The following is a 24,127-nucleotide window of genomic DNA, read 5'->3' on the forward strand; positions in this document are numbered from 1 at the left end:
GTTCAAGGCCACCCTGAGACTCCATAGTGAATTCCAGGTCAGCCTGAGCTAGAGTGAGACCCTACCTTGGGGTAGGGCGGTGGGGGGGGGGACTCAGCTCAATGACATTTTCTTCAAAATGAAATATAAATGGATCCAAACTGAAACAGTAATAAAAATGACGTCATTCTTATCGACATGGAAAACAGATCTCAGCCCCCTGGTCAGGCTTCCTGCTGCTGTCCCAAGTGACCCTCGGGAAAGCCTACGTACAACCTTAGGGAGCCCCGATGGAAATTCAGGCCTCTATGCATCCTTGGAGCCATTAAGAGTCCACTGGTGCTTCGCTATAGAACAGTTTTTTTTTTAATTATTTATTTATTTATTTGAGAGTGACAGACACAGAGAGAAAGACAGATAGAGGGAGAGAGAGAGAGAATGGGCGCGCCAGGGCTTCCAGCCTCTGCAAACGAACTCCAGATGCGTGCGCCCCCTTGTGCATCTGGCTAACGTGGGACCTGGGGAACCGAGCCTCGAACTGGGGTTGCTAGGCTTCACAGGCAAGCGCTTAACCGCTAAGCCATCTCTCCAGCCCTATAGAACAGTTTTAATGAAAACTGGGACCTTTCATATAAAAAAAAAAAAAAACAAGGGCCCAAAATTATTGGCTCATTGGGCAAATGTCAGAGAAGTACCGAAGTGTGAGTTACGGAGCAGAAGGCAACGGTGAGGACCCTATAAATCGGCCCCCTCGGTTCGCATCACTAAACTCTAGATTCCCAGGCCTGTGGCATTTGTGCTAAATCACACAGCCTCTCGGCCTTCTCATACAGATTCACGCCTGCCTTTCTCGCACCCCTGATCTGACCCTTTAGAGCTCAGCTGCCCCCCCAACCCCGCCTCCTGCTGGATCTTCTTCTCTTCATACGGTTACATACAGTGAACTAACTCTGCTGTTCCTAGGGAAGCACCTGTCGGTAGTGCATAATTACAGGATAAATAGAAAATTAATGCTGGGGCCTGGAGACGTGGCTTAGTGGCTAAGGCGCTTGCCTGCAAAGCGGAAGGACCCAGGTTCAACTCCCCAGGACCCACGTGAGCCAGCTGCACAAGGGGGCGCGTGCGTCTGGAGTTCTTCTGCAGGAGTTCTTTTGGAGGCCCCCGGCATGCCCATTTTCTCCCTCTCTCTCCCTGCCTATTTCTGTATGTCTCGCTCTCTCGAGTAAATAAATTAAAACAAAATATTTTTATAAAAGAAAGAAAACTAATGCTGGTATTTCCAAAAAGAAATCCCTAACAAGGAGCTAGAAATGGGTTTAAAAAAAAAAAAAAAAAAAAAAGGAGTCCCCGGGTTGGAGAGGTGGCTTAGTGATCAAGGCGCTTGCCTGGGAAGCCTAAAGACCCGTGTTCAACTCTCCAAACCCCACGGTAAGCCAGACACGCAAGGGGACGCAAGCATCCAAGGTCATACATGCAAACTACAGCTCTAGAATTCCGCGCGTGGAGCTTGTTCACAGTGGCTGGAGGCCCTGATGTTCCAATTCACTTTCTCTATTGCTTTCTCTTGCTCTCTCTGATTTAAAAATATATATATATTTTAAGAGGCCTGGGGAAGATGGCTTAGTGGTTAAGGCATTTGCCTGCAAAGCCAAAGGACCCAGGTTCGGTTCCCCAGGACCCACGTCAGCCAGATGCACAAGGGGGCGCACGCGTCTGGAGTTCGTTTGCAGGGGCTGGAGGCCCTCATGTGCCCATTCTCTCTCTCTCTCTCTCTCTCTCCCTCTTTCTCTCAAATAAATAAATACATAAATTTTTTAAAGGAGCTGGGCGTGGGGGCACACGCCTTTTACCCCAGCACTCGGGAGGCAGAGGTGGGAGGATTGCTGTGAGTTTGAGGCCACCCTGAGACTCCATAGTTAATCCCAGGTCAGCCTGGACCAGAAAGAGACCCTACCTCGAAAGAGAGAGAGAGAGAGAGAGAGAGAGAGACTTATAGAATGTCACAACTTTATAGAACATCTGCATCGCACCATGAGCTTCCCCTGAAGTGCACATGTTTGGGAATGCGATCAGAATGTCTTTGGTGGTGTGTCATGACATCCAGCCACAAGTCTTGCCGCTGGCTACTGAGTCCCCCAACCTTATTCAGCACCACCGTTCAGTTTGGTCATATGATACAGCTCCTGCCTTGTGGGGACTCAGAAAGGGATATTGGAGGAGAACGCCCTCCAATGGACAATGTTTCCCAGATAAGATCAGAAGGCTGAAAAGGCATTCTGGAAATGGAGATGAGAATAAGTTAGCCTTCGTGTTTTGTTTAGTTTTTTAATTTTTTTTTTGGTTTATTTTTATTTATTTGAGAGCGACAGAGAAAGAGGCAGAGAGAGAGAGAATTTGCCAGGGCCTCCAGCCTCTGCAAACGAACTCCAGACGCGTGTGCCCCCTTGTGCATCTGGCTAACGTGGGACCTGGGGAACCGAGCCTCGAACCGGGGTCCTTAGGCTTCACAGGCAAGCGCTTAACCGCTAAGCCATCTCTCCAGCCCTTATCTCATTTTTTTTTAAATCTGTTTTACTTTTAATTCTCCTTCCAGCATTTATCTAATTTTGTTTATGAATTTTCCGCTTATCAGGAAATCTTTGAACTCTTTCTTTCTTCTTTAGTTTTCCTAACCTCTTCCTGGTTTTCCTCTCACCGATAACTTTCTCCCCCACTGCTTCTCTTCTCTTGCCCTTCATTTATTTAGCCTTTCTTCACGTCGATTTTTCTGCTCTCTGCTCCCTTCCTTTGCCTCGCACATTGACTATTTCCACTGTTACCCAGAATATTTGTCACCTCTACGTTTTGTGGTTTGGTGTTGCTGCACTTCTCTCTCAGGGGTGCTGGGGATTAAGCTCTCAAGAGGACACTGCCTCAGATGAAGCCAGAAAACAGGGCTGGAGGGATGGTTTAACAGTTAAGGCATTTGCCTGCAAAGCCAAAGGACCCACGTTCGATTCCTCAGAACCCATATTAGCCAGATGCACAAGGGGTGCATGCATCTGGAGTTTGTTTGCAGTGGCTGGAGGCCCTGGCGTGCTCATTCTCTCCCTGCCTCTTTCTCTCTCTCTGTCAAATAAATAAGTAAAAATAAAATTAAAAAAAAAAAAACAGTGGGGTGGGGAAATGGCTTAGCAGTTATGGCAATTGCCTGCGAAGCCTAAGGACCTGGTTTTGATTCCCCAGGACCCACGTTAGCCAGATGCACAATGGACACATGCATCTGGAGTTTGTTTGCAGTGACTGGAGGCCCTGACCTACCCATTCTCTCTCTGCCTCTTTCTCTGTGTGTGTGTCAAATAAATAAGTAAAAATAAGGATTTAAAAAAAAACCAGGGGGCTGGGAAAGTGGCTTAGGGGTTATGGCACTTGCTATGAAGCCTAAGGATCTAGATTCAAGTCCCTAGAACCCATGTTAGCCAGATGCACAAGGGGTGCATGCGTCTGGAGTTTGTTTGCAGTGGCTCTGGCATGCCCATTCCCTCTCTCTCTCTCTGTCTCTCTCCCTCTTTCTCTGTCAAATAAACAAATAAATAAAAATATTTATGGGGCTGGAGAAATTGCTTAGCACTTAAGATGCTTGCCTACAAAGCCAAAAGACCCAGGTTCGATTCCCGAGGACCCATGTAAGCCTGATGCACAAGGTGGCCCATGTATCATTTGCAGTGGCTGGAGGCCCTGGCATGCTCATTCTCTCCCTGCCTCTTTCTCTTTCTCTCCCTCTGTCAAATAAATAAGTAAAAATAAAGATTAAAAAAAAAAAAACCATGGGGCTGGGGAAATTGCTTAGTGGTTATGGCATTTGCCTGCAAAGCCTAAGGATCTGGGTTCGATCCCCCAGGACCCACGTCAGCCAGATGCACAAGAGGGAACATGTGTCTGGAGTTTGTATCCGGTGGCTAGAGGCCCTGGCCTGCCCATTCTCTCTTTCTCTCTATCTGTCTCTTTCCCTCACATAAATAAATAAATAAACTATTTTAAAAAATAGAAAACAGCAGGAGAGAGAACATGAAAAGCAAGGGAATGTGACAGCTGTTCAACTACTAAAACACAAAGACACAGCAGTCAGAAAAATGCTGGATGAATATAGCAAATGTTGCCAGTAAAAAGGATCCGCGAACCCAAAAAAGCAAATACACAAATGAAATAAATGAAGACATCAATCCAGGATCAAGAGAACCATCAAGATAGAAGAAAGTTTAAAAAAAAAAAGAGGGGGGTGAGAAAATCAGCAATACAGATGGAAAGAATCAACAAAACTGAAGAAGGAGCCGGGCGTGGTGGTGCACACCTTTAGTCCCGGGAAGCAGAGGTACGAGGATCACCATGAGTTCAAGGCCACCCTGAGACTCCAGAGTGAATTCCAGGTCAGCCTGGGCTCGAGCGAGAACCTACCTCAGGGGTTTAAAAAAAGATAAAGAAAATCAAAGAGAAGACATAGCAATTATAAATATACACACGCCAAATACTGGTGTTCCCGGTTCCATATCAAACACTGATGATCATAAAACATCAGATACACCCCGATACAAAGAATAGTGGGGGACTTCAATAGCTTGCTCTCATCTTTAACTAGGCCATCAGAAAATAGAAACGAACAAAGAAACTTCAGAGCTAAACTACGCTACAGAGCCAATGAACCTAACATATCTACAGATAATCCACCCAAAAAAGCTAACTACCAATTTTTCTCAACAGCCCATTGAATCTTCTCTAAAATAGGCCGTGTTCTAGGTTACAGAGAAAATTTTAGGGAATACAGAAAGAATTCAAATAATTCCTTGTATGTTTTCAGATCATAGTAAGAATAGAAGTAGAAAACGGCAGCAAGAGACACTACACTCTTTTTTAAAAAAATTTTTTTTTAATTTTATTTATTTATTTATTTGACAGAGAAAGAGGGAGAGAGAGAAAGAGAAAGAAAGAGAGAGATTGTGTGCGCCAGGGTCTCCAGCCACTGCAAATGAACTCCAGATGCGTGCGCCCCCTTGTACATCTGGCTAACGTGGGTCCTGGGGAATCGAACCTGGGTCCTTTGGCTTTGCAGGCAAACGCCTTAACGACTAAGCCATCCCTCCAGCCCTAAAAAAATTTTTATTAATCATGGACATACTTGGTATGGATATGTCACATGTTAGTACTATCATTTCCCTCATCTCTGCCCCTTTTCCAAAGGGGACCCTCCTCAGTGGGGTTGCAGGGATTCCCCATGGGGGTGTGGCTTATGCGTTATGGGAGCAGCAGTCAGTTATTTTTGGGGGGAAGGAATGCCCCTGGGCATGATGTCTCAACCTGTGGCTCTCAGAATCTTTCTGCCCCCTCTTCTGCAAAATTCCCTGAGCCGTGGGGGTGGGGAGGTGAGTTTTCAGTCTCCTTCAGTGATGGGCTCTTAGGAGCCTCTGGATCTCTGCTTTGGTGGGTGTTGAGTGTCCTCAGGGTCTGTCTCCTTCCCCCTGGCTTTGATTGTCAGGTTCACCATGGAAACAATCTCTTGCTCATCTCCCCGGTTCCTCTGTGGTTTCAGCTGTGGCTGGGCTGAAGTGAGAAGGGTAGTTTTATCTCCTCCAGGCTCGCTACCTTCTGAAAAAGAAAACCAGGTTATCCAATGGAGAGTGAAGTCAGCACAGGTTAAATGATATGTGCTATTAATTTAGAGAGAATTTGATGGATGTAGTCCCTCTTTTAAGCCAAGATTAGTGAGAGCTTGACACAGGAGAGCGGAATCTTTGTCTCCATAGGCTTCTGACCTGCATCCCGGTTCCAGATGAGGGATCCTTGACACGGAGCGGGTCTCTTAGCCGATCAGGAAGGTATTGGTTACCCGCCAAGGCTGGGTGCCACTTATTGCACTGGTGTGTCTGGTGTGGACCTCTTTTTGGGGTGTGGAGCTTAGACCACACTTTGCTCAGACAATTGCTGGCCACTTTTCCCCCAGTAGCTCATGTAGCGCTTTCCAGCACTAGACGGGCTGACTGTCTGGGGTCTGGCTCTGTTCCACAGTCGAGACACTACACTCTTGAATGCCCAGTGTATCGCTGGAAAAAATCCAGGGGGCTATGTTGAAACTCCTAGAAATAAATGAAAATTAGGACACAGCTTACCAAAACCTTCTGGGTACACCTAAGGTGGTTCTAAGAGGAATGTTTATAGAGGGATTTCAAATAAAGAGCCTAAAACTCAGAGATTTCAAATAAGCAACATAATGATGAAATCAGAGATCTCAGAAAACAACACCCCAAAATCAGCGGGCAGCAAAAATAATAAAATTCAAAGCAGAAATTAATAAAATGGAGGCTAAATATGTAGACTCTTAGAAAAGGGGCAAAGATGCAGGAAAGGATGGAACCAACATCTGCTGTTTACATACACAATGTACATAACCCATAAAGTTGTTTTTTTTTTTAATAGGGCTGGTAAAATGGCTTAGCAGTTAAGGTGTTTGCCTGTGAAGCCTAAGGACCCCGGTTCAATTCCCCAGGACCCATTAAGCCAGATGCACAAGGAGAGGCACACATCTGGAGTTCGTTTGCAGTGGCTGGAGGCCCTGGTGCACCCATTCTCTCTCTCTCTATCTGCCTCTTTCGCTCTCTCTCAAATAAACAAATAAATAAAATATTGCAAAAATATTTTTAAAAATTTGAAAATAATAAAAGGTTCTTTGAAAAGAACAAGGTTGGAAGACCGTAGTCAAACTAATCGAGAGAAAGACAACACAAATAATAGAATTAGAGATGAAAATGGGAGAGTACAATACATTCCAATGAAATTGCTAGTAGATAATTTGAAAATGTATGTCCTACAACACTGGAAAACCAGCCGGACGTGGTGGCGCACACCTTTAATCCCAGCACTCGGGAGGCAGAGGTAGGAGGATCGCCGTGAGTTCGAGGCCACCCTGAGACTCCATAGTGAATTTCAAGTCAGCCTGGGCTAGAGTGAGACCCTACCTCAAAACAAACAAACCAACAAAAAAGAAAAGACAAAATACCTAAGAATAAACTTAACCAAGGAGGTGAGAAAACGCTGTCGAAAGAAATTGGAAAGGACGGCAGAAGACAAGAAGACCCCCTACGCTTATGCATAATATTGTAGAAATGACTACGTTACTGAAAGCAATGCACAAATGCAATGTAACCACCACCGAAGTTTTGACATTCTTTACAGAACTGAAAAAAGAGTCCTAAAATATATATGAAAGCTCAAAGACAGCCAAGGCAATTCTGAGAGAAATGAATGGCAGAGACATCGCAAAATTTAATTTCAAATTACACTACAGTACAATAGCCACAAAATCAACACAGGAACAGACATGTAGACCAGAGGAAAAAACGACTCAGAATAAACCCATAAGCGCTAAAACCTCATAATCTTTGATAAAAATGTCAGAAACATTATACCTTCTTTTTTAAAAACTTATTTAGTTAGTTATGTAAGAGAGAGACAGAGAAAGAGGCATATAGAGAGAGAGAAAGAGAATGGGTGTGCCAGGGCCTCTGGCCACTACAAACGAATTCCAGATGCATGTGCCACCTCGTACATCTGGCTTACATGGGTCTCCAGGAATCGAACCTGGGTCCTTTGGCTTCGCAGGCAAGCGCCTTAATCTAAGCCATCTCTCCAGACCCCATTATAGCTTCTTAACAAACGGCTCCAGGTCAACCGCTGCATCCACCTGTAGAAGAGTGAAGCTAAGCCAAGTCTGGTGCTGCAGGCCTGCTTCCCCGGCTGCTCAGAGGGTGAGCACAAGTTCTAGATACGCCTAAGCTCCACAGTAACCCGGGGGCAGCCGGAGCAGCTAGTGAGACCCTGGGTCACACTAGCAAAAGTACGAAGGAGCCTGAGTGGGAAGTCAGTGGCGGAGCGCGTACCTGCCATGCGGAAGGCCTGGCTTCAATTGCCAGCAACACACACACTCACATGCACACTCACACACACATGCACAAACACACACACACACGCACAAGCACACACATGCACACTCACACACACACACTCTCACATGCACACACCCATACACACACATGCACGCACACATTCACACACACATACGCACACCCACATTCACACACGTACACATACACACATACACACACATGCACATACACACACTCATTTTCACAGATACACACACACATACATACACACACATTCACACACACATACACACACCCACATTCACACACATGCACATACACACACTCATTTTCACAGATACACACACATACATACACACACATTCACACGCACATACACACTCATTTTCACAGATACACACACATACATACACACACATTCACACACACATACACACACCCACATTCACACACATGCACATACACACACTCATTTTCACAGATACACAAAACATACATACACACACACATACATACACATACACACATACATACACACACATGCACAAACAAATATACACACACACCTACACACATACACACAATACACATACCCATTTTCACACACATACACACGCCCACATTCACACACATGCACATACACACACACATACACATACACACTCACGCAGAATGAAACTGGATCAACATTAATCACCATGCACTAAAATCAACTCAGAATGGAGCAAAGAATGTAATGTGAGACCCAAAAGTGCTAGAGGAAAAGAAGAAAAAAACAAAACACTTCAAGATACGGGCAGGACAGTTCTGAGAAGGTCTCAAATGAACAGGAAATCGTTGCCAGAATGGATGAGTGGGATCACATGAAATTAAAGAGCTTACACAGTAGAGTTAAGAGGTGGCCTACAAAATGGGAGAGGGGAAAATCTACAATCTGACAGGAAATACCTAGAATCTCCTAAAAATTTCACAAGTTGAATGCCAAAACAAAAATTCATCTAATCAATTAATGGATTAGTGAATTGAAAAGATAGTTCTCCAAGGAGGAGATACAAATAACCAACAATATCCAAAATGGTGTGGAACACCATTAACCACCTGGGAGATGCACAAGAAAGTGCCTGTAAGATGCCATCTAGGGCTGGAGAGATGGGTTAGCGGTTAAGCGCTTGCCTGTGAAGCCTAAGGACCCCGGTTCGAGGCTCGGTTCCCCAGGACCCACGTTAGCCAGATGCACAAGGGGACGCACGCGTCTGGAGTTCGTTTGCAGTGGCTGGAAGCTTTGGAGCGCCCATTCTGTCTCTCTCTCTCTCTCTTTCTCTCTTTTTCTCTCTCTATATATATCTTCCTCTCTCTCTCTCTGTCACTCTCAAATAAATAAATAAAAATGAACAAAAAATTTTTTAAAAAGATGCCATATAATCAAGAAAACCATGGACCACAAATCCTGGTAAGTACTTGGGGAAGGAGGAATTCTAACACACTTCTAGTGGGATGTGAACTGACGTAGCCACTATGGAAATCAGTACGAAAATCCTTTCCAGTGGTTTAAAAAAAATAAAAACTACCATATGATCCATCTGTACCTCTCCAAGCCAAACACCCAGAGGAATGAAATAAATACACCCCAGAGATTCTTGCACACCCTGCTTATTGCTGCACTGTTCACAATGGCTAAGTTGTGGAACTAAACTCGGTGCCCATCAGCAGATGAAGAGATGAACCACAGAAAATGTAGTACAGAGCTGGATAGGTGGCTTTGCGGTTAAGGTACTAGCCTGCAAAGCCAAAGGACCCATGTTCAAGTCACCAGATCCCACATCAGCCAGCCGCACAAAGGCAAGGAAAGTGCAAGGCTGCACATGCCCACTGGGGGGGAGGTGCAAACGTCTGGAGTTCGAGTTCAGCAGCCAAGGCCCTGACATGCCAATTCTCTCTGTCTCTCTCTCTCTCTCTCTCTGTCTCTCTCTAAAAAAATAAAATTAGGGAGCTGGAGAAATGGCTTAATGGTTAAGCACTTGCCTGTGAAGTCTAAGGACCCTGGTTCGAGGCTCGATTCCCCAGGACCCACGTTAGCCAGATGCACAAGGGGGTGCCCGTGTCTGGAGTTTGTTTTCAGTGGCTGGAGGCCCTGGCGCGCCCATTCTCTCTCTCTATCTGCCTCTTTCTCTCTCTGTCTGTCGGTCTCAAATAAATAAATAAAAATAACAAAAAAAATTAAAAACAAAAGTATATATGCTGTGGTGACAGAATAGTTGGAGCAAGTATTAACCAAACATGCTTCTTATCTCCCATTACCCTCTTGTGTTGATCACGAGAGCCCATAGAATCAACCTACATGCCCATAGAGAGATGAACGCATAAGAACAATGTGGTGCACATTCATAACTAAATGTCATATTCAGCCTAAAAGAGAATCAAATCCTAAGCCGGGCGTGGTGGCGCACGCCTTTAATCCCAGCACTCGGGAGGCAGAGGTAGGAGGATCTTGGTGAGTTCAAGACACCCTGAGACTACAAAGTGAATTCCAGGTCAGCCTGGGCCAGAGTGAGACCCTACCTCAAAAGAAAAGAGAGAGAGAGAGAGAGCATCAAATCCTGTTATTTGACGGAATATGGTGGCACTGAGGTTTATTATGTTATTGCCTTAAGTGAAATAAATCAGGTTCAGACATACAGGTACCACATGTTCCTTGCTCCTTGCTCCCGTGTAAAAGCCTGTTGATCTCAGAAGCAGAGAGCATGGCGTGGTACTTTGCAGAGGTTGGGAAGAAATGGGGAGGAGGATTGGTCGAGAAGTGTGAAAATACACTTAGATGAGAGGACTACATCCTAATGTTTTATGGCAAAATAATGTGGCATTAATTTTAAAATGTGTTATATTGAAAAGTCACCAGCGAGAGTAGTTTGGATCCTCCCAACGGAAACCATAAATGTTTGAGATGATTTACGCGTCACTGGTATAATCTTTAGACGATTCATTCATGCATTAGAATATGCTGTATTTCATGAATGCATGTACTTTTCAGATTTCATTTTTCAACATTTTATTTATTTATTTGAGAGAGAATGGACATGCCAGGGTCTCCGGCCACTGCAAAGGAATTCCAGACACATGGGCCACCTTGTGCGTCTGGCTTATGCTGGTCCTGGGGAATCGAACCGAGTTCCTTTGGCTTTGCAGGCAAATGCCTTAATCACTAAGCCATCTCTCCAGGCCAGATTTCAGTTGTGTTTTTGTTTTTTTTTTTTAATATAGAAATTCGTGCCTGGGAAGCAACAGTGGACACAGGAGTTAAGTCTGGGAGGTAGGTTGGGCGAAGTTGACCAGGCATTGGAAATGTGCACGTAAGCTCTGTTTGTGGGACCAAATAAGAGCAGCAAGTGCTAAAGAGAGAGAGAGAGAGAGAGAGACGGGGGCAGAAGGGGGGAATAAAGCTGCTGGACTAACCGGAGGCCAGTGACAGGGGTCCTGTCGTAGGTGACAGTAAAGACAAGATTTTCCCTGAAGCATGATATGGAACCACGTAGGGACTCAGCAGGCGGGGATTGTGGAGGGAAATAGGATGTAATTCATGTTTCAGACACGTGACTCCACTGCTGCACCAAGAACCTACCCAAAGCGGCCAAAAAAAAAAAAAAAATTTTTTTTTGGAGTGACAAGTTAGATCGCTGTGTCTGTCCATATAAGATGTCACTGTGGAGGCTGGAGAGATGGCTTAGCAGTTAAGGCGTTTGCCTGCAAACGCCAAAGGATCCCGGTTCGATTCCCCAGGACCCACGTAAGCCAGATGCACAAGGGGGCACGGGCGTCTGGAGTTCATTTACAGTGGCTGGAGGCCCTGGCACGCCCATTCTCTCTGTCTCTCTCCACCCTCCTCTTCCTCTGTCAAATAAATAAATAAAAATAAAATATCTTTAAAAAAAGAAACATGGATTTAAAAGTTTCACTAGTAAGTCTTAATTTCAATATTCTATTCTCAGAAATCTCACAACAAATCCACTGTTTTGATTATCAAGCCGTATTTCTACAGTTTTTTTCATTTCAAAAGTACCTCTGGGAGCCAGGTGTGGTGGCACACGCCTTTAATCCCAGTACTCAGGAGGCAGAGGTAGGAGGATCATCATGAGTTCGAGGCCACCCTGAGACTCCATAGTGAATTCCAGGTCAGCCTGGGCTAGAGTGAGACCCTACCTCAAAAAACAAACAAACAAAACAAAGTATTTCTGGGAGCCAGTACTTGGGAGGCAGAGGAAGGAAGATCGCCATGAGTTCAAGGCCACCCTGAGACTACATAGTGAATCTAGGTCAGCCTGAACGAGAGTGAAAAATCTACCTTGAAAAAAAAAAGTTTCTCTGCAGGATGAGGATATGGCTCAGTATGTAAAAGGCTTATCTTGCAAGCATGTGGATCTGAATTCAGATTCCCCCACAAAACTTCCAATGTGTGGCCTGCATGTGTTTGCCCAAGGACCCACGTGAGCCAGATGCACAAGGGGGCGCGCGCGTCTGGAGTTCGTTTGCAGTGGCTGGAGGCCCTGGTGCGCCTATTCTCTCTCTCTCTATCTGCCTCTTTTTCTCTCTGTCTGTCGCTCTCAATTAAATAATAAATAAATAAATAAAGACCAAAATAAAAAAAAGATAAGGTGGGAAGTGGAAGACATGTGACATCAACCTCTGACCTTAACTTGCATGTACACACACACACACACACACACACACACACACACACACACGCATCCACATGTCCACACATTTACATATGCAAAAAGTGGCTCTGCTGGTGGTGGATCATGCCTATAATCCCATTAATTGTGAGGCTGGGGGATGATCACCGTGATTCAAGGGCAGCCTGGGCTACAGGATAATTTCCAGGCTAGCCTAGGAAATCATTGACCTTGCCTCAAAAATAAATAAGTAAATAAATAAATAAATCTCCAAGATTTTATTTAGTGAGGTCAAGAGCCTTTGGTTTTCAAAAGTAAGAAGGCTGGGCTGAAGAAATGGCTTAGTGGTTAAGGTGCTTGCCTGTGAAGCCTAAGGACACAGATTCCACTCGCCAGCTCCCCTCTAAGCTAGATGCACAAGGTAGCGAGGCTGTTTACAGTGCCTAGAGGCCCTGTAACACCCATTGTCTCTGTCTCTTCCTCTCTCTCTCTCTCTCTCTCTCTCTCTCTCTCTCTCTCCCTCTCTCTCCCTTCCTCCCTGTCTTATCTCAAATAAAAAAAATAAAATATTTAAAAACAAATAAGGCTGCCAACTCTATAAGAGGACCCCGTAATTTTTTTTAAGTGATATGAGTTGACCGCTTTCTCTAAAGCTTCTATCCATGCAAGTTTTTTTTTTAATTATTTATTTATTTATTTGAGAGCGACAGACACAGAGAGAAAGACAGATAGAGGGAGAGAGAGAGTGAATGGGCGCGCCAGGGCTTCCAGCCTCTGCAAACGAGCTCCAGACGCGTGCGCCCCCTTGTGCATCTGGCTAACGTGGGACCTGGGGAACCGAGCCTCGAACCGGGGTCCTTAGGCTTCACAGGCAAGCACTTAACCGCTAAGCCATCTCTCCAGCCCTCCATGCAGGTTTTAACGCAGAATTATAATCATGAAGACACATAAGCAAGAAGCCATTTTGGAAACCTTGCCCTGGAAACTGAAGTCCATCCTGGCAAAAAAAAACTACCTCGGCCAGACATGAGCTTGGCCGTTACCAGCCTGCTGCATTTTCTGAATTCAACCTTGATTAAATAATGGGGCACACTCCGATATAATCAGACCCCTACCTGCCTCCACGGCCCAGTTCCCTCCTACACAGAGATTAGCTCAGGAGAGTGGATCATCTACGCCCGCGTTCCAACAGAAACATTTTTTTTAAATATTTGTTCATTTTTTATTTATTTATTTGAGAGCGACAGACACAGAGAGAAAGACAGATAGAGGGAGAGAGAGAGAATGGGCGCGCCAGGGCTTCCAGCCTCTGCAAACGAACTCCAGATGCGTGTGCCCTCTTGTGCATCTGGCTAACATGGGTCCTGGGGAATTGAGCCTCGAACCAGGGTCCTTAAGCTTCACAGGCAAGCGCTTAACCGCTAAGCCATCTCTCCAGCCCCCAACAGAAACATTTGAATCCTGCTCTGTCTGCTACAGTGACTGCAGATAATTCCCCCATGCCATCCCACCCACCAAGCAGTTTTCCATAATGGTCACGGTAGCAGACAGATTCAGGTTCGCTGAGATGAACTTCCAGATCAGGCACAGTTATGGAGGAAGGGATTTATTGAAGCTTACCGATCCAGGGGAAGTTCCATAATGGCAGAAGAAGCTGGCCTGCCTTCATAGGCCCAAGGAGAGAGAGAGAGAGAGAGAGAGAGAGAGAGAGAGAGAGAGAGAGAGAGAGAGAGAGAGAGAGGCACAAGCCTAAAGGTCAAAAGCCACAGCACACTTCAGGAACTCCAGCTAGGCACACTTTGCATATCTTTAGATTGAAATCAGAAACCCACCGCCACACCTTAAGATCGCCCAGTGACACTGCCTCCAGCAGGTGGCTACAGATGCAAACTACAAACAAATAAACAACTGAATATATTGGGGGCCATCTATTCTAATCAAACCACCACAGTCACCCTTGCCCAGCAAAGGTCTGCCCTGTGCCAGGGGGCAAGATTACACTACCAACATACTTAGAGCAAGACGTCCCTATGCGGTAGCCGGGCGTGGTGGCGCACGCCTTTAATCCCAGCACTCGGGAGGCAGAGGCAGGAGGATCGCCGTGAGTTCGAGGCCACCCTGAGACTCCATAGTGAATTCCAGGTCAGCCTGGGCTAGAGTGAGACCCTACCTCAAATTAAAAAAAAAAATAGTCCCTATGCTTCTGGGGACATCTTAGTGTGATGGTTAATTCTATGTGTCATCATACAGTGCTTATATAAAGTAATCAAACAGGGAAAGGTGTTTACTGGGTGAGACGCGTGTTTATTTAACTTAGCAGACTTCAAATAAAACAGATTATCCTCCACTATGAGCACTGGCCTCATCCCACCAGATTAAAGTCCTGAGTAGAAGGCTGACCTCACAACCAAGCAGGAGGGAGTCCTCACAGCAGACAGCCTCCAACTTGAACTGTGACTTTCACTCTCTCCCAGGGCGTCAGCTGGTGGTCCCCTCACATACACACATGAACTGCCACTTTCCATGATAATATCAGCCACTTTCTGAAAAGAAATCTCATTAGCTACGCATTTGTATCGCTTAATAATAGCCATGCGTTCTTAGAAGTGTGTCCATAGGTGATGTCATCATTTGCAAAAATCACTCTCTTTTAAAATGTATTTATTTGATAGAGAGATAGATAGAAAGAAGCAGAGAGAGGGAGAGAGAAAAAAATGGCATGCCAGGGCCTCCAGCCACTGCAAACAAATGCCAGATGTATGCGCCACCTTGTGCATCTGGCTAATGTGGGTCCTGGGGAATTGAACCTGGGTCTTTTGGCTTTGCAGGCCAGCGCCTTAACCGCTAAGCCATCTCTCCAGCCCTCAGATATCATTCTTAAACAAACTTAGACAAATGCAATGTCACTAGGTGATAGAATTTTGTAAGACTACCACACACACGCAGGTTTTTGTTGACCAAAATGTCAAAAATATATGATGCATGACGTGTGTGTGTGTGTGTGTGTGTGTGTGTGTGTGTGTGTGTGTCTATCTTATTGGTTCTATTTCTCTGGATAACCCTAATACAAAAATTATAAAGTTTCTCCAAACATGAAAAGTGGGCTAGAGGGATGGCATAGTGGTTAAGACATTTGCCTACAAAGCCAAAGGACCCAAGTTCGATTCCCCAGGACCCACGTTAGCCAGGTGCACAAGGGGGCACATGCATCTGGAGTTCGTTTGCAGCGGCTGGAGGTCCTGGAGCGCCCAGTCTCTCTCTATCTCCCTCTCCCTCTTTCTCTGTCAAACAAATAAGTAAATAATTTAAAAGGAGGAAAGCATTTTAAAAAATGTGAAAAGTGCAAAGTGTTTTCTAATAATTTTCCCATTACCCGCAACTCTTCCAGTTTTTCACTGAGGATACCACAATAGCCTGTGTATTCTCCTGAAGTGGTTAATGTCCACAGTTTTTTAGACTTCGCCTTTTAGAATGTACCCGCCTTATTATTTGTCCTTGAGATCTTGAGTAAATGAAACTGAAATTGAAATATTTTCACCTCTACATTTCTTTCTTTCCACAAAGATACATCATCTGAATCACAGGTCAAAGGTACAACCACTCTCCTATGTGGAACACCAACAACTCCAGACTTACTGAACAAAAACATTTTTCTGAGCCTATGGGGCCCGGAAGGCAAATGGGAGAGTGATGCCTCATAGAGAGAGAGAGGGACCAAACTTTTGCAGAGGGGCAGGCCTTCTGCTCAAAGCACCTGTGTGGGAAGAGAAACTGTGTGCCTCGCTAGCTGCAGGCACACCTCGTGACTGCTTCTCTGCTGGGGCTGCAACAAGGAGTTTCTGGTTTTACTTTTTACACCGATTTCTTAGGAGCAGTTCTTGCAGTCAGGTCCACATTGCTGGTAGAAATCAACCAACCAAGAGCAGCTTGTGGGAAAAAGAGGCTTATTTGGGCTTACAGGCTCGAGGGGAAGCTCCACGATGGCAGGGGAAAACGATGGCATGAGCAGAGGGTGGACATCACCCCCTGGCCAACATCAGGTGGACAATAGCAAAAGGAGAGTGTGCCAAACACTGGCAAGGGGACACTGGCTATAACACCCATAAGCCTGCCCCTAACACTACACCGCCTCCAGGGGGCGCTAATTCCCAAATCTCCATCAGCTGGGAACCTAGCATTCAGAACACCTGAGTTTACGGGGGGACACCTGAGTCAAACCATCACAATGGTCCTGATCTAATAAGGTGCCACTATAAAGTAACAAAACCACAAAATTCCGCAGAGAAACAGAATGGTAGATGACGCTGTGTTACACTGCCAAGTTAGCCTCCCATTTCAATGACTCAAAAATAAAAATAAAATAAATAAAAACAAAACAAGCTTTCAGAGAGTGGCTCAAGGACGCAAGCTCCATTCATCCTGAGGGACAGATGGAATGAGGAATCCCGTATCTTAAATCCATAACAGGGCTGGAGAGATGGCTTAGTGGTTAAGCGCTTGCCTGTGAATCCTGAGGACCCCGGTTCGAGGCTCGGTTGCCCAGGACCCATGTTAGCCAGATGCACAAGGGGGCGCACACGTCTGGGGTTCGTTCGCAGTAGCTGGAGGCCCTGGCGTGCCCATTAGCTCTCTGTCTGTCTCTCTTCTCCGTCTCTCTCTCTCTCTCTCTGTGTGTGTGCTTGCAAATAAATAAAATAAATTGTTAAAAAATAAATTTTAAATCCATAACAGATGAATTCTTTACTCCCCTCCATGGTATGAACACTTCAAACAGTGGTGCTGTAGAGAAATACAGTTTGAGAAGCACTCAGTAAGGACATGACAGGCTGGTAGAATAGCTGGTAAATGGTGACATGACATCAAGTCCTGAGGATTAAGGACAGACTTTGCAAAGAGACCAAGCCTGTGTCTCCTCCTTGGGGCAAGCAGCCTCCCCGGTGGGCTAGGGACAGCCGCAAACATACCAATGCGGCTGTTGTTCCCCGAGAAGGATTCACAGACACCACTCAAAGATTCTAATAGTTTCTAAAGTTTCCAGATACCTACATCCACATATTATTCCACAAGATGGGCGTTATGAGGCCAACTGTACCCCAAATTCAAATTCGTACATTGAGGTTCTAACTCCCTGTGTGACATTATGTGGCAATATTTGGAAAAGGGCTCTTTTTAAAAAATTTTTTTGTGTTCATTTTTATTTATTTATTTGAGAGTGACAGAGAGAGAAAGAGGCAGAGAGAGAGAGAGCCACTGCAAACAAACTCCAGACGCGTGCGTCCTCTTGTGCATCTGGATAACGTGGGTCCTGGGAAACCGAGCCTTGAACAGGGTCCTTAGGCTTCACAGGCAAGTGCTTAACCGCTAAGCCATCTCTCCAGCCCAAACATAACTACTTTTAACTACATTAAAACCTAACTACGTTTAACTATGTTAAAACATAATGACATTAAAAGTCTCTGTTTAGTGAGATCCTCACCCCGTATGGCTGGAGGTTCCCTGCTGTCGAAAGGAGTTTGCAGACCGAGAGCCAGACACACAGGGGGAATATGACGTGAAGATATGAGGAGACAACATCGATCGACAAGGCAAAACAACGCTGGTCTAGATCTCGTCCTCAGAGCCTCAGACAAAACCAGCCCTGAGGACACCTTGGCCTCAGCTTCCAGCCTTCAGATCAGAAGCAAATAAATTCCCGCTGCTTCTGCACACAATCCACAGCACGGTCCCAGCAAGCTACTGCAGAACATATGTGGGGAAAGTCTCTCTCTCTCTCTCTCTCTCTCTCTCTCTCTCTCTCTCTCTCCCTATCTCAGTCTCTTTCTTGCAAGTTTTCACAGCTTCAAGGTTTGTCATCACCAACAGCAAATGAGAAAAGCCACGACTAACACCCCAGCTCATAAACAATGGATGCTTATTGCCCAAGACTGAAGGAGAAAACTTAAAGAAAAATAACAAAAGCGGGAACTGGTATAGGTTCACAGATCATATAATTAGCTCAAAGCTGATAAGTGGAGGGCTGGAGAGATGGCTTAGCAGTTAAGGTGAGAAGCCCAAGGGACCCACGTTCAACTCTCCAGATCCCACGTAAGCCAGGCGCACAAGGTGACGCAAACGTACGAGACCACACATGACCACAAGATGGCTGGAGGCCCTGGCGCACTAATTCTCTCTCTCTCTCTCTCTCTCTCTCTCTCTCTCTCTCTCTCTCTTGTTCTGGCTCTTGCTCTCTTTCTCTCCTTCATAAAAAGCAAATGAAAAATAAAAATGAAAAAAGACAGCCAGGCGTGGTGGTGCATGCCTTCAATCCCAGCACTCGGGAGGCAGAGGTAGGAGGATCTCTGTGAGTTCGAGGCCTCCCTGAGACTCCAGAGTCAATTACAGGTCACCCTGGACCAGCGAGACACTCCCTCGAAAAACCAAAATAAATAAATAAATAACATGAAAAAAGATTCATGCGTGTAGACAGGGTAATTCATGCATGAATATTCATTTATATCACTGAATATTCATGACACAACTGCTCCATGTGGACCCTCCGCGGCCCCCTGACCCTTGATTTTCAACTGCCTGCAGTTTTTTCCACCTTCAAAGTTATTTCCACAACCAGAAAACTTCCGTGGTTCTTTAACTGCTAAGACCAGCCCATAATTTTCACTATTTTACCAGAGTTCTACGTTTGATTGCTTCCTCCTGACCAAGGAGCAGAATGAATAGAATGGAGGGGCATTATAAGAGAGGGGTTATTAGGTTAGCATGCAGGATGAGAGCTGTGCAGTCCAGCCATAGCTGGAGAGACTGAAAACCCAGTAATCTGCCCTTGAAGCTGGGTGCCTTGCAGCCGGGAGGATTCCCGGAGAGCTAGCTGCTAGACTTGGGAGGCTGATGGGACTGGGTTCCAAAGTCACCAGCAACAGCGTGGAGGCAAGGGGCACTGGCAGCCAGGTGTAAGGCCTTGCTGTCTCCCTGAGCAATCACCACCTACTCCGGAAGGATAGCAGCACCCAAACCTACAAGAATCCTGCCCTTGAGCCGGGCGTGGTGGCGCACGCCTTTAATCCCAGCACTCGGGAGGCAGAGGTAGGAGGATCGCCGTGAGCTCAAGGCCACCCTGAGACTCCATAGTGAATTCCAGGTCAGCCTGGGCTAGAGTGAGACCCTACCTCAAAAAAACTAAAAAAAAAAAAAAAAATCCTGCCCTTATCCTATCATGCTGCACATGGTCTAGAAACTTCCAGGTCTCCAATAAGGAAATGCTGCATTAATTCCACCCATATCCCAAGAGACAGAATCCTTCCTGCAATGTCTCCTCAACACCTCCACACTCTGGAAGAGAAGGCGCACACTGTGTTGGCCCCTGTGCCATGCTTGCTGAGAGTTTGCATGCCCTCAGTGTGGCATGCAAGACCTTCCCGAGCTTGCCCTGTCTCTCTGCCCAACCTAAATTGCTATGTCCCCCGATCCAGTCAGTGCAGACCACCTCTTCCTTCTCATGTCATTTGCAAACCTCATAGTCTCCGTTTTTGGGAACTCTTTTCCCTACAAATCCACCTTCAGAAGAGCTGCTCATCTTCCTGAGATTAAAATCTGAAACTTTGTACTGGAGAGCTGGCTTTGCCGTTAAGGCGCTTGCCTGCGAAGCCAAAGGACCCAGATTCGATTCCCCAGGACCCACGTAAGCCAGATGATGCACAAGGGGGTGCATGCACCTGGAGTTCCTGTGCAGTGGCTGGAGGCCCTAGAACACCAATTCTTTCCCTTTCTATCTGCCTCTTTCTCTCTCTGTCTATCTCTCTCAAATAAATAAATTTAAAAATGTATGAATGGCAGATTTTCTTCTTTAAAAAAATCTGAATTCTAGCCAGGCAGGATTACACTGCATCCAGGTTTATACTGTAGCAGACAAACGTCACTATCATTGTGTTTGTACTGTGTCACAGTCCTTTGCAAATTGATTTCCCATCGTCCCTCGAGCCCCTGCAAAAGTCATCTCTGTTCACTCATCTCTGAAGTCTATTGATCCTGCCCCATTATCATGAAGGAATTATGCTGAGAAGGGAGCATGCAAAAACCACACAAGAGGGCTGGAGAGATGGCTTAGTGGTTAAGCGCTTGCCTGTGAAGCCTGAGGACCCCGGTTCAAGGCTCGATTCCCCAGGACCCACGTTAGCCAGATGCACAAGGGGGTGCACGCATCTGGAGTTCGTTTGCAGTGGCTGGAAGCCCTGGCATACCCATTCTATCTCTCTCCTCCTCCTCCTCTCTGTCTGTCAGTCTCAAATAAATAAAAATAAACAAACAAACAAAAAAAAACCCACACAAGAGCAGGAGAGTGAAATGCCTGTGCTAAGAAACACAAAATATCATTCACACATACCAATAGCATACCACATACATGATTTTTTCAGTTATTTTTTTGAATATGAAAATCAGTAGGGGACTGGAGAGATAGCTCAGCAGTTAAGGTGCTTGCCTGTAAAGCCTTGGGTAAAAAGACCCCCTTCCTTCCTTCTTTCCACTTGGCTGCCGGAGCTGCTCGCTGCCTTCCAGCGTGGATTGAAGACCAGCGTGGACCGAAGACCCGCATGGATCGAAACCCAGCGGCCCCTCGGGAAGCCTCCAGGCCTTCAGCGCCCAATCAGGACTGCTGAGACATCGGGCCACAGGGACTGAGCAGCTACCGGGCTCCTTGATTCTCGGGCCTGCAACTGCCATTGGAGGACTACCTTAAGCTAATTGGATAAATTCCCTCTTTAATATAATTCACTCTAGGGCTGGAGAGATGGCTTAGCAGTTAAGGCACATGCCTATGAAGCCTAAGGAGCCAGGTTCGATTCTCCAGGTCCCATGTGAACAGATGCACATGGTGGCTCATGCATCTGGAGTTCGTTTGCACTGGCTAGAGGCCCTGATGGGCCCATTCTCACTCTCCCTTTCTCTCTTTCCCTCTCTCTGTCATAAATAAATAAATAAATAAATAAATAAATAAATAAATAAATAAATAAATAAATAAATAAAATATTATATTATATATATATATGTATGTATATAATTCATGCCAGGTGTGGTGGCACACTCCTTTAATCCCAGCTCTTGGGAGACAGAGGTAGGAGGATCACCATGAGTTCAAGACCAGCTGAGACTACAGAGTGAATTCCAGGTCAACCTGGTTTATGTATATGTATATGTTCACTCATCTCTGAAGTCTATTGATCTATTGATTGGTATGTATATGTATATGTATATGTATATGTATATGTATATGTATATGTATATGTATATGTATATGTATATGTATATGTGTGTGGGTGTGTGTGTGTGTGTATTTCATTCCAGTAGTTCTGCTCCTCTAGAAAATCCTGACTAACACCACCACCAACATTGGTGTGAGCACCCTCTAGTGTGAGCACACTCTATAACTTGTACAGTGTGAGCACCCTCTATGACTTTTGTACAGTGTTGACGTTACCTAATAATGCATATCTTTGCAAATTTCCCCACCATTAATTAACACGTGACATGTTTGAGTCCAAAGTGTGTCTATTTTGGTTTCTTTTAATTTTAATTTTTATTTATTTATTAGGGAGTGAGAGAGAGAATGGGCGCGCCAGGGCCTCCAGCCACTGCAAACGAACTCCAGACGCGTGCGCCCCCTTGTGCATCTGGCTCACATGGGATCTGGAGAACCGAACCTGGGTCCTTAGGCTTCGCAGAAGATCGCCATAAGTGCTAAGCCATCTCTCCAGCCCTTTGTTGAGTTTTTATTGAACATGAATGAGAGGAAGAGAGAGGATAAATGGCCTTTTGGTTCCGTGTGGGTTTCAGTAGGAGTGTTAGCTCCTGTGGATATCTGTCAGTGGCTCACAGATGCTCAGTAAATCCCTTGCTCCCCCAACATGGGAACTTTAGGAGAGACATGATGATGGGGAAACTAGATCTTTCTCCAACGATAACACTGAACCACGTTATTACGTGCCCACTGGCATCCTCTTGTGTGGCCAATGTCTCAGAGCGTGGAGAATACCCCTGATTTCGAACCGTTCTTTCGTGGCCTGATTGTCCTTGAAGCCTCTGGGCTGAGGCAGACACAGGAACACAGAAGGCAGACCCCGGATGTTGAACTGTTAGACACAGGAGTCTTGTCCTGTGGCTCTTTGACCTTGTTGGACTTTGTACGCCTTGCGTTTAATGGTTGAAAGGAGCCACCATGCTCTGAGACTCACATCTCATAACGGCACGAACTGCCCTCCGCATTGTGTTCCCATTTCATCCCCCACAGCGTTCCCCAGAACCTTTCCAGGCCTCGAGCCTGATTCCAGTGTGCTACGGACTCTCATTGAAAGGGCCTGTTCTCCTTGTGGATGGAGAAACAAAGGTGGGTAGATAATGCCACCCCCAAGTGGTCAGAATGGTGATCTTTTGGCTTTTGCCAAGACCAAGGGGATTATGCCTACCCAAGAGTGTATTAGGCAGGGGTCTCTAGAGGAACAGAACCAGTAGAATGAAGTGGATTAAAAGGGAATTTATTGGATTAGTTTACAACACTCCAACAATAGCAGTCTGCAGACCCAAGAGTCAAGGAACCTGGTAACTGCTCAGTCCACCAGGCTGGATGCCTCAGCAGTCCCAATCCGGCACTGAAGGCCTGGAGGTGTCCTGGAGAGACGCTGCTCTTCAGTCCACACTAGTCTTCAGTACACACTGCTCTTCAGTCCACACTGGTCTCCAGTCCATGCTGGGCTCCATGCTGGTTTCCAATCCACACTGTTCTTCAGTCCACGCTGGTCTCCAGTCCATGCTGGTCTTCAGTCCACGCTGGTCACCAGTCCACACTGGAAAGCAGCAGCAGCACCTGAAGCCAGGTGGGGGGAGGGGATACTTTCCCTCCCAGAGCTTCCTTAGATAAAGCCCCCCCCTCCTTTATCACCCTGGGGGAAGGAGTCCTCCTTTAGTTAATCCTTCTTGGCAGTACCCACAGAAACCCACATATGAGGAGTGTCTGTGGATTCCTAAATAGATCAAGCTGACACAAAACTTAACCATCACACAAGAGGAACCATAGGACCATGATGAGAAAATGGACCCAAGTGCCCAGAAATTCTCAAAATACCCAAGGGTCCATTTGCAGAGCCAAATATCCACAAGGGAAAGTTGGTAGTGATGTTGTCTTAAGAATTAAAGAAATGTAGCCGGGCGTGGTGGCGCATGCCTTTAATCCCAGCACTCGGGAGGCAGAGGCAGGAGGATCACCGTGAGTTTGAGACCACCCTGAGACTACATAGTGAATTCTAGGTTACCCTGGGCTAGAGTGAGACCCTACCTGAAAAAAAAAAAAAAAACAAGAAAAGAATTAAAGTAATGTGATTTCAATTTGTACCTTGGAGTTGATAAAGGCTGGGGATCTCAACCCTCAATTTGAAGCAATTTTTTATTTGTGGAGGTGCATATTGATCATAGTCTTCCATGCAAAGTAAGTACAAGTGCAGAGAATATAGCCATCATTACACAGCTCCAAGTTCTCTGGTTGTGAAATATTCAACTGTACTCTCTGAGGGAGAATCAGAGAGGGTG

The 24,127-nt window shown here is 45.8% G+C and overlaps 1 pseudogene; it reads left to right on the forward strand.

Annotated features, from left to right (window-relative positions):
- The first annotated feature begins 659 nt into the window (after positions 1-659).
- Positions 660-24,127, forward strand: part of LOC123456381 — a 105,471-nt pseudogene continuing 82,003 nt past the window's right edge.

The sequence above is a fragment of the Jaculus jaculus genome, chromosome 21 (genome assembly GCF_020740685.1).
Source record: "Jaculus jaculus isolate mJacJac1 chromosome 21, mJacJac1.mat.Y.cur, whole genome shotgun sequence".
Lineage (NCBI taxonomy): Eukaryota > Metazoa > Chordata > Mammalia > Rodentia > Dipodidae > Jaculus > Jaculus jaculus.